Below are 9,205 nucleotides of genomic sequence, written 5' to 3'. Positions count from 1 at the left end.
CCTCATTGGCAGAAGAGTCACCCGAAGATGAGTGTGAGGAAGAATTCCTCTTTGAAGATCCTTTTCTTGAAGACATTTTCTTCGAGCAAAGAGAGATCTTGGAGAAAAAATTCCTATCTTGGAGAAATCTTTTCTTAAGGGAAGAAGTGAGTAAAGAATTTTAAAAACTTACTTCCCTTACTTATACAATTTTTTTTCTTTTTTACTATTCACCTTAGATCTTACGACAAACGATTACGTCTAAATTCCACCTAGAACAGACCATACCGCAAGCTAGGACCTAACACCCAGGTCCACGGATCCTAGCTAGCTGGGGGGCTAACTGTTGGGGTCAAAATCGGTCACGACGGAAAAGATGTCCGAAAGTCCTTAGAAAAGTCGAATCTCGGTCAAGACTTCAAAAGCCGAGAAAACGAACAGCCGAAACGGATCGCCCGGCGAGCTCGGCTGCAACACGGGCCAGCTCGCCTGGCGAGCACGACCGTGTTGCCGGTCGAGTCGCCGGCGAGCTCGTCGGGCCAGCTCGCCCGGCGAGCACGGCCGCGTTGCCGGTTGACTCGCCGGCGAGCTCGGCGGTGACACTGGCCAGCTCGCCCGGCGAGCACGGCCGTGTTGCCGGTCGGCTCGCTCGATCGTGCCGCTGATCGGCTCACCCGGCGAGCACGACCGTGTTGCCAGTCGGCTCGCTCAATCGTGCCGCGGATCGGCTCGCCCGGCGACCGCGGCCAATTCTCCGTGGACCATTCCGAACCCGGTCCCATCCCATAACCATGCATCTACGTCCGAAGTTTCCGTAACTCAGTCTTCATATCCATGGATAAGACACCAATGTTCCGTCTAAAAAACATTGTCGAAAGTATTATGGAAGTTGGGAAGGTTATGTCTCTCGAACAGTTTCCTATTCTTCGTAGTAGAGTAGGTTACGGTTAACTTAACACCAACTGCCTCGGCTATGCGAAGAAACAGGGTTCTGTTGGAAAAACCATGCCTATACCAACGGCTACTTCGCGAGTAAAATCGTAAAAACGCTTAAGTCTCGATACGGCCCAAAGAGGGTCCGAATTGCGGACAACGGCCCATCTTTGGTCCCAAAAGACTTGAACCCAAAAACTGGTATGACGGTTTATCGCATCCGCGAGAAGAGATAAATGTCAAATTTCCGAAGATAATCACAAAGAAGAAGGAAATATGGAAAAGCCTGCTGCGCGACAAATCCGGCCCGAGAAGAGGTATACCGACCTAAGGAGGAGTATATAAGGAGGACCTAGGACGAAGAGAGAAGGGAGCATTCTAAGAGCAAACTTAATACTTAGAGCAATTTAGGCATTTTTCCGTTTATACTATCGAGCTGCGACTCGACTAGGTTAGAACTTAAGTGGCTAGACTAGCGAACATACCGACAGCTCTCGTGGCCTAGGATCTCACTTGTTGTTCACGCTCAAACGCGAATTCGGAAATAAGACCTCTTTGTTCTCTTTTCGCTCTTTTACAATTTATTACTTTCGAATCTTTCATATTGATTGTGTTGTGCGTGGCCCAGCAGATAAACGGGACCTTCAGGGAAGGCTAGGTTAACTTGGCTTTCTTCCGATTAACAAAACTCGACGGTGTGAATTTCGGTTCCCACACTAAGCACTTATAGCGATTTAGGCATATTTCCGTTTTTGTTATTTCGAGCTGCGACTCAATTAGGTTTAGCCGTCTTAGGGTTGCTAGAACTAGGAATCTCGCCGACAGCTCTCGAGCCCAGGCTTATACCTTGTTGTAACGCTCAAACATGGATTCGGAATAAGATCTATTTTGCTCTTTTTACGATTTTTGTACTTTGTCGTTGATATTTCGTGTTCTGATTGCTTAGCGTGTGGTATTAACAGATCTCTGGGACCTCTGGGAAATTAGGGTTTTCCAAGTTTCCTAATTTAAACGGAAATCGACAGTACGAATTTCGGTTCCCACAATAAAAGAGACGAGGACTCGTCGGTGGGCAAAAAAAAAGGCGTTTTATTAGATCAAGAGACTGCTTAGTCGTGTTACAAAGAGGGGAGAAACAAGGAAATGAACCGGCGAAAGCTGGTTCGCCGGAGGATACAAGTCGACGAGAATAGAGAAATCAAACCCTATTTTCTAGCCGAAAGTTTGTATGTAGTGATTTACGGATCCCTCCCTCGCTGCCTCTCCCTCTCCTTTTATAAGCGGTCGTACGTTAACCTAGCTCTCCTTGACCTAATGGGCCTTTTCGTCGATTGGACCGAGATGTCGGGGGCCGCTGCTTCGAGTCGTCAAGCCGACGACTTCCGGTCGCTCGCTTCGTCGGCTAACAGCAGTCTAGAGTCGAGCCGAGCGCTGGCTCGCGAGTCGACGAGCCGAATCTCTCCGTTGTGGTCATGTGTTAGGATTTAGGACAATTATCTTGTGGGCCTTTTGGGAGGGTCAGGCCCATACCCAACAGCCAAGAACACATAAGCCCATGAAACCAAAAAAAAAAGAGAAAGACGTAAACGAAAAATGCACGGAAGCTTTGTTATATCAGGACACGTGTCACGATTTAAGATAGGGAAGGGTGAGGTGGCTTAACAAGGAAGGACTAAATCCACTTTATTGTAATACTAGGATAATTCCGCCATACGGGTGGGCACATAAATAAACTAATATTACAAATTTATTTTAAATCTTTAATTTAATTTAACTAAACTAGTATTAGGTTCATGTTTGGTTTACATCAATTTTATCTATGTATTTTATTATTTATTTTTAAAATTGTAATGACACATTCAACATTGTCAATATAATCCCACAATTATATATGTTTTTTTTTATTATTTTCACACATTTTAACAAAAAAGTAATTATTATCCTATTTAATAGGTACACTACATATTTAATATCAGATCTCGAAGTTTATAAAAAACAATCGAATAACGACACATGATGCATCTTGTTTTCGAACTTTACAGGATCCATATTGTGCTTTAGCATGAATTTGTTAGTAGAAGCTGGTTTATAAATGAAAGCTTGTTTGAATTAAAAGTGGTTTATAAATTTTTATATATAGAAATCTTGAATTAAGTGTTTTTCTAGTCAAGTTGGATGTTTGGTAACCTTGAAGAAGTATTTGGCCATATATAGGTCGGTTACGTTCTGTAACTTAGTGTGTATAGCTGTAAGTTACATACTAGTATGTCGTTATATATAAGTGATGTCACGATATCAAACGTGAATAAGAGGACTCTTCTTTACAACTGCTAATTGATCTGGACAGATTCGAAGAGCTCTCAACATTTATTGGAAAACAGAGAAAATATAATAAATTTTTTGAGATTGATAAAAAAAATAATCTGAGAGCTAGATTAATTATAAAACTGTTGTTAACATTAAGTTTTTACGTAACCAAATTAGAGAAAAAGCCATCTTTTTATGTAAAAGCATGTGTAAATTATAATGTCCATGGCATGCTTCTGTAACTTTTCTTGTTTTTTTAGGATAAAACTACACAAAAGTTGTTTACTATGACCATCTGCTTAAAATTTCCGCTGCTTCATCTCATCCTTCTCACAAAAGTTGTGCTGATTCGTTGACTTCCTAAACTTGCTCACATACTTGACATTCTTGTAGAACTCATTTTTATTTTCTGGAAAGAGAAAAGTTAAGAGATCATCGCAAAAGAAACAAAACTCTTTCAATCTCTACTTCAAGCTTAGTCTGATTCTCATCATAAGGAGCTCCAAAATAGTCTTCTTCTGATTCTAACACCATTGACATAGTCAGTTACTAATTAGGATATGCTCTATTTTCTTCTAATCATCTTACATACTACATACACATATTATATACATAACAAATTACTACATACACACTGTAGCAATTATATCATCATCTTAAAGCAAGGGTTCCTCCCAATCCTCGCATCAGAAAAGAGTAGCTAACAACTATGTAGTAAGAGTCTCTTATGAAAGCATTTTTGTGACCGTTATTTGACTTCAAGTTACCAAAATTGTGGAGAGGAAGACCACCGCCTCCCAGTCTCTCTTCATGTTCTTCCTCTTGCATCTCCTCATGACCATCTCTTTGATTAAAAAAATCTTCATTTTCGTGTGATTCTTCAAGCTACAATACTCCTCAATGGGAAGATTCCTCCACCTTTCGCGGATTTCCCCCTCTTAACGTCCCTTAATTTAACCAGATTACAAATAAAAATTTGTAAACCATATTTGAAAACTCTACGGCAGCCAGCCACACCTCCACCTTAGAAGAACAACAGCCAGCCTCAAATCAGAGATCATGACAGATGATGCAGCCATTATACTGAAAATAAAATTTCTCTCGAGATTAGGAAGGGATGAAGCCTAACCTTTTTTATAGGGGAGAATCGCCGCCTGCAAGATGGATAAGACTCATTGAATTCGAGATCGTGGTTGTAATGAGAAGGAAGAGTTAAGTTTTGGTTAATGATTTGAATCAATGCGACTTGTAACGGTTCTGAGGTGAATCAGGGAGACTAAAACGACATGATCAGAGTCCGACGGGAAGATTAACGATGAATCATCGAGTCTTAGACAATATCAGAACCGCCGATTAACCCCAAATTGTATGTTGGGAAGAAGATGAAGGCATTATGGGCCTATTTTTCTGGTTTTGGGCCCAAATATCATTAACTCAGTATCAATTTTAAATGACTTTCCTACGTGGAATCTGACGTGACTGGGCGTTTCGATCTTCCGTGATAGGTGTCGCGCTGGGGTAACTCGACTTTCCTATGTGGAATCTGACGTGTCTCTCTCTGGAGAGAGAGAACACTAGTTGATATAAGAAGATACTAGGATAAGACCTGCGCCTTGCGCAGATTGAGTTTATTTGTATATATTATCGATAATTTCTTTTATATATTTGATCATTTTATTTATACATATACAATATTTTTTGTTGTTATTATATAACTTCTTTCCGATGGATCAGATCAATTTTTATTAAAAAATATGGAACAAAACTATAATTAATATATCATGAGTTGATCGGATTGAACATTAAACAAATTATGGCACAAAACCATATTTTTTTCATCGAACACATTCTTGAAAAAACTGAACAGTATTGTTTTGACAGTTAAATTATTTCGAACTTTATCTTCTATATGGTTTTGAGAGGTTTCAGATCAACCATCGAATTGATACATGTCATTTTAATGCTTTTAGTCGTATACTTAAGGAAAACTTATATTTTTGGAATTTAAAGTCGTTTTAAAAAATTCAAAATATAACATATAAGAAAAAATGTAACATATAAGAAAAATATAACATATAAAGTTTCCTCATTTTTGTATTTTAAAGTCGTTTTAAATTTTTTTTAAATATAACACATATAAGGTTTCCTCATTTTTGTAATTTAAGTCATTTTAAAAAATTCAAAATATAACATATAAGAAAAAATCTAATTTTTTTAATTATAAGGTTAATGTGATTGTTTAATTTTTTTTTTAATAATATAAAATTAAACAAAAAAAAGAATTAAACAAAAAAAAAAGAAGGATGCAAAAATTGTTATCAAATCTTTATTATTCATAATCATTAATTGTCATATATATGTTAATCATATTAGGTAATTCTGTAGCTTTTATTTAAGGAAATAATACACACTTCTTATATTTTAGGCTAATATAACGTTCTCAAGTAATTGGATTTGGACCAACATTTTTTTCAATTGATTCTTAAGCTACCACGTAAGCTAAATTGACATCTTAATTAAGCTGCCACGTGATAGACCATGGATTTGACAAATTTTCATCTATGGTTTATAGGTGTTTTTACTAATAATTATTATATTATAGAGTCTATTTATTATATTTATAAGATCATGAGTGATTAGGAGATAAGTGAAGATTTTGGAGCATTTTGGAGATATTTGGAGTAAGCACCCGAGATGACCATTGAGCTCGACCATCGGTCGATATTGGAGAGGAATAATCGATCGATGTTCATATCTTGACATCGATCGACAACGAAGCGCGCAGAACGCCCATTTGGTTACAACCGACTTGAAGCCCAAGTCTTCACCAATTTACAAGATTGCCCTTGATGAGTTTTAACCTAATTATATAAGCTTTGCCACCATGTTTTAGGCAAAGTGTGCTTTTCTAGTTTTATTATTTTCACAGCAAAGGTTTTTTAGGATTTTGATAGATTGGAGAGAAGATCCAAAGTTATAATTTGTGATTGGAACTCTATTAATATCTATTTATTATTCTAATGAAGTTTTCTTACCTAATTGCTGTTATGAATTGCTTATCCATTTCTGAGTAGTTCCATTGTTAGATTTTATGGTTTAAATAGGTTAGGAGGGATTAGCCCCAACTATAGATTGTTGAGTTGTGGTAATTGTCATTAGGATTGTTCATTAATGCATGTCTCTAGATTAGCTACCTAGAACCTGCCCTAGGATTGATAGATAAAAGCAAGAGCTTCATTCTCATCCTGAAAACATTCTAACTGAGCTAAGTTTCTTGCTATGGGTAAGGCGAGAGCTGATCTAGTGAGCTTAGTAAGCATTCATTCAACCCGCACATAAAGCTTAACAAGAAGCGCGTCGATCAATATCATTATTGAATAATCGATCGACGGAGCGAAAGGTGTATCGATCGATATCCCTATAGGATCATCGATCGACACTTTCTTTTAAGCACAAAAACCTCAATCAACCTATTGAACAAATACTTGTTCAATATAAAACTGCAATTTACATTTAAATCTCTGAAACCATCTAGCTTAACAAATCATATTAGATTTCTTAGGTTCCCTATCTCCCTGTGAATTTGATCCCTAAGTACTACAACTCAACCTCTTATTTGAGAGAGTATAAATCACTCCTTAGGGTAATTTGAGTGGTATCAAATTTGGCGCCGTTGCCGGGTAGCTTTGATCGCCTAATCGATCTAATTTTTGTTAAGTTTCTGACACAATTTCTTTTCTTGGATTTCCAGGTACATGCCCAGCACTACTAGAAGCAACAAGGAAACCTAACTACTATTCTCACCAGATCCTGCAAGTTTGGAACGTTCAATCCGCAAAGAAGCGCACTCCTCATCGACCGACAACAACACCCGTTCGTCACTCGATTTCGTTCAACCACCGTCGACCCAGACACTAGTCCCGTCGACCGATACTCGCTCACCACCGTCGACCGAAGACACTCATCTTCCATCGACCGAAGACACTCATCTTCCATCGACCGACATCGTCTATCCGACATCGATCGATACTCCATCCCAGACATCGATCGATACTGAAGCGCGAGACATGGTTGCGACTTTGATACTGGTACGAGATGATAATGGTGACCTGCATGACCTGGAGGGTCATCTGCGTAATGCAGCAGGTCGGAGGATATATGCTCAGGGGGCTGCAATCCCTGAGTCTGATGCTAATGCTACAGGTGCTACTTTACCTGTAGATGAGGCTGCGCGACCCAAGACATTGGCTGACTATAACCGTACAGATCAGTTCTACACCAACAGATCAGCCATTGGTCCTCCCACTGTTCAGAGGGATTGTGAGTTGAAGGCGCAATACTACACACTCGTGGGACAGATACCCTACCATAGATTGTCTCACGAGCATCCTATGGACCATCTGGAGAGGTTTGAGGATCTGATATCTGCTATTAAAGTCAAAGGAGTCCAAGAGGATTATCTCCTATGCAAGCTCTTCAAGTTCTCTCTTGCTGGAGAAGCTTCGCCTTGGCTTAAGCAGCTACCACCATGATCTCTCACATCCTGGAGGGACATAAAGAATGCATTCTTATGCAATTTGTTTGATGAAGCATGCGCTGAAGACTTGAGGAGCAAGATCGCTACCTTCTCTCAGGGGCCTGCATAATCATTCAGAGGCTCTTGGATCAGATTCAAGTCTTATAAGAGAGACTGTCCATACCATGGATTCAATGAAGTACAACTGCTCAGTACTTTCTACAGAGGCATCGCGGTGCAGTACTAAATGGCTCTTGATGCTTCCAGCAATGGAAACTTCAACACCAGGAATCCAGAAGAGGCAGTAAAGGTGATTGAAAACCTAGCATCTAGCAACAGCACCAAGAACACTGATTTTGAGAGAAAAAGTCTGCCACCATCCTCGGGAATGATCAGATGGATGAGGTGAAAGCAAAGCTGGATAGTGTTCACAAGCTTGTCAGGAAGCAGGTTTACTTGGTTAAAGATGCAGAAGCTGTAGACACAGAGGGTAGAGCAGAGGAAGAAGAAGAAGTGAACTTCATTGGTGGAACTGGATTCCAAGGTTCTGGAAACTAGGGTGGAAACAGAAATTCCAATGGAAATAGGGGAAATTTCAACCAGAGTTCGCAGTACCAGAAACCCTACAACAGCAATTATAGCAACAACATGAATTATGGAAGTTCCTACTACCAGAAGCCACCGCCGCCTACTCAAGAGAGCAAGATTGAAGAGATGCTGGATAGAGTTCTTGAGACACAGCAGCGAATGACAGTGGACTTCAATGGGAAGATTGATTCTGTCTACACCAACCTGAACACAAAGTTTGAGACTTTGGCACTCATGTGAAGAAGCTGGAGATGCAGGTTGTGTAGACAGGAGATGCTGTCAAGAGGCAAGAAGCCTCGACAAGAGTGGTAGGGGATGATGTGATGAAACACCGCGTGAATGCCATCACTGAGGATGATTTTTGGCAAGTGTTGAAGGAAGAGAAGCTGCAAGAAGGGGATTTTGAAGCAGAAAGTTTGATGAGTTTCGGCGGATCGCATTGGTGTCGATCGACGCCAGACTTCAAACATCGATCGACATTGGCTAGTCCAAATCGATCGATAGGATCTCCAGAGCATCGACCGATGACACCAACGGAGTCAACCACATCTTTCAATGCCGTAAGGATTCTGACTCACGAGGAGTTCGCAGCAAAACACCCACATTCGCCCAGCCCTGATAACGTTCGAATCGCTCGACGAGCTAATACCTCCATCGATCGACATGGAGAATCTATTATCGCTCGACAAACAGAGGCCGCCATCGATCGACAACCTCCAGAGCCTATCGATCGACGAGAACCTATTACCTACGGAGTGCAGATGCCAAAGATAGATGTTGCACGTCTTAATGCACTCAGGCCCAAACCCAAACCTTCAGAAAACCCACCAGAGACCGTCAGGACATCTTTAGATGATGGAGAAGATCCTATGGAATAGGGTT

The 9,205-nt window shown here is 40.2% G+C and overlaps 1 long non-coding RNA gene across 1 annotated transcript; it reads right to left on the bottom strand.

Moving 5' to 3' along the window:
* Positions 1 to 3,765: 3,765 nt before the first annotated feature.
* On the bottom strand, positions 3,766 to 5,213 carry LOC106434885. The gene is made up of 2 exons (XR_001286863.3): positions 4,349 to 5,213; positions 3,766 to 4,242 (listed from the first exon to the last, which is right to left on the bottom strand). It is a non-coding gene; the product is annotated as an uncharacterized LOC106434885 (long non-coding RNA).
* Between the last annotated feature and the right edge of the window lie 3,992 nt (positions 5,214 to 9,205).

Source organism: Brassica napus, chromosome C2, assembly GCF_020379485.1.
Source record: "Brassica napus cultivar Da-Ae chromosome C2, Da-Ae, whole genome shotgun sequence".
In the NCBI taxonomy this organism is placed as follows: Eukaryota; Viridiplantae; Streptophyta; class Magnoliopsida; order Brassicales; family Brassicaceae; genus Brassica; species Brassica napus.
Note: the sequence above shows the minus strand (reverse complement) of the source record. Positions and strands in the feature narration are given on the sequence as shown.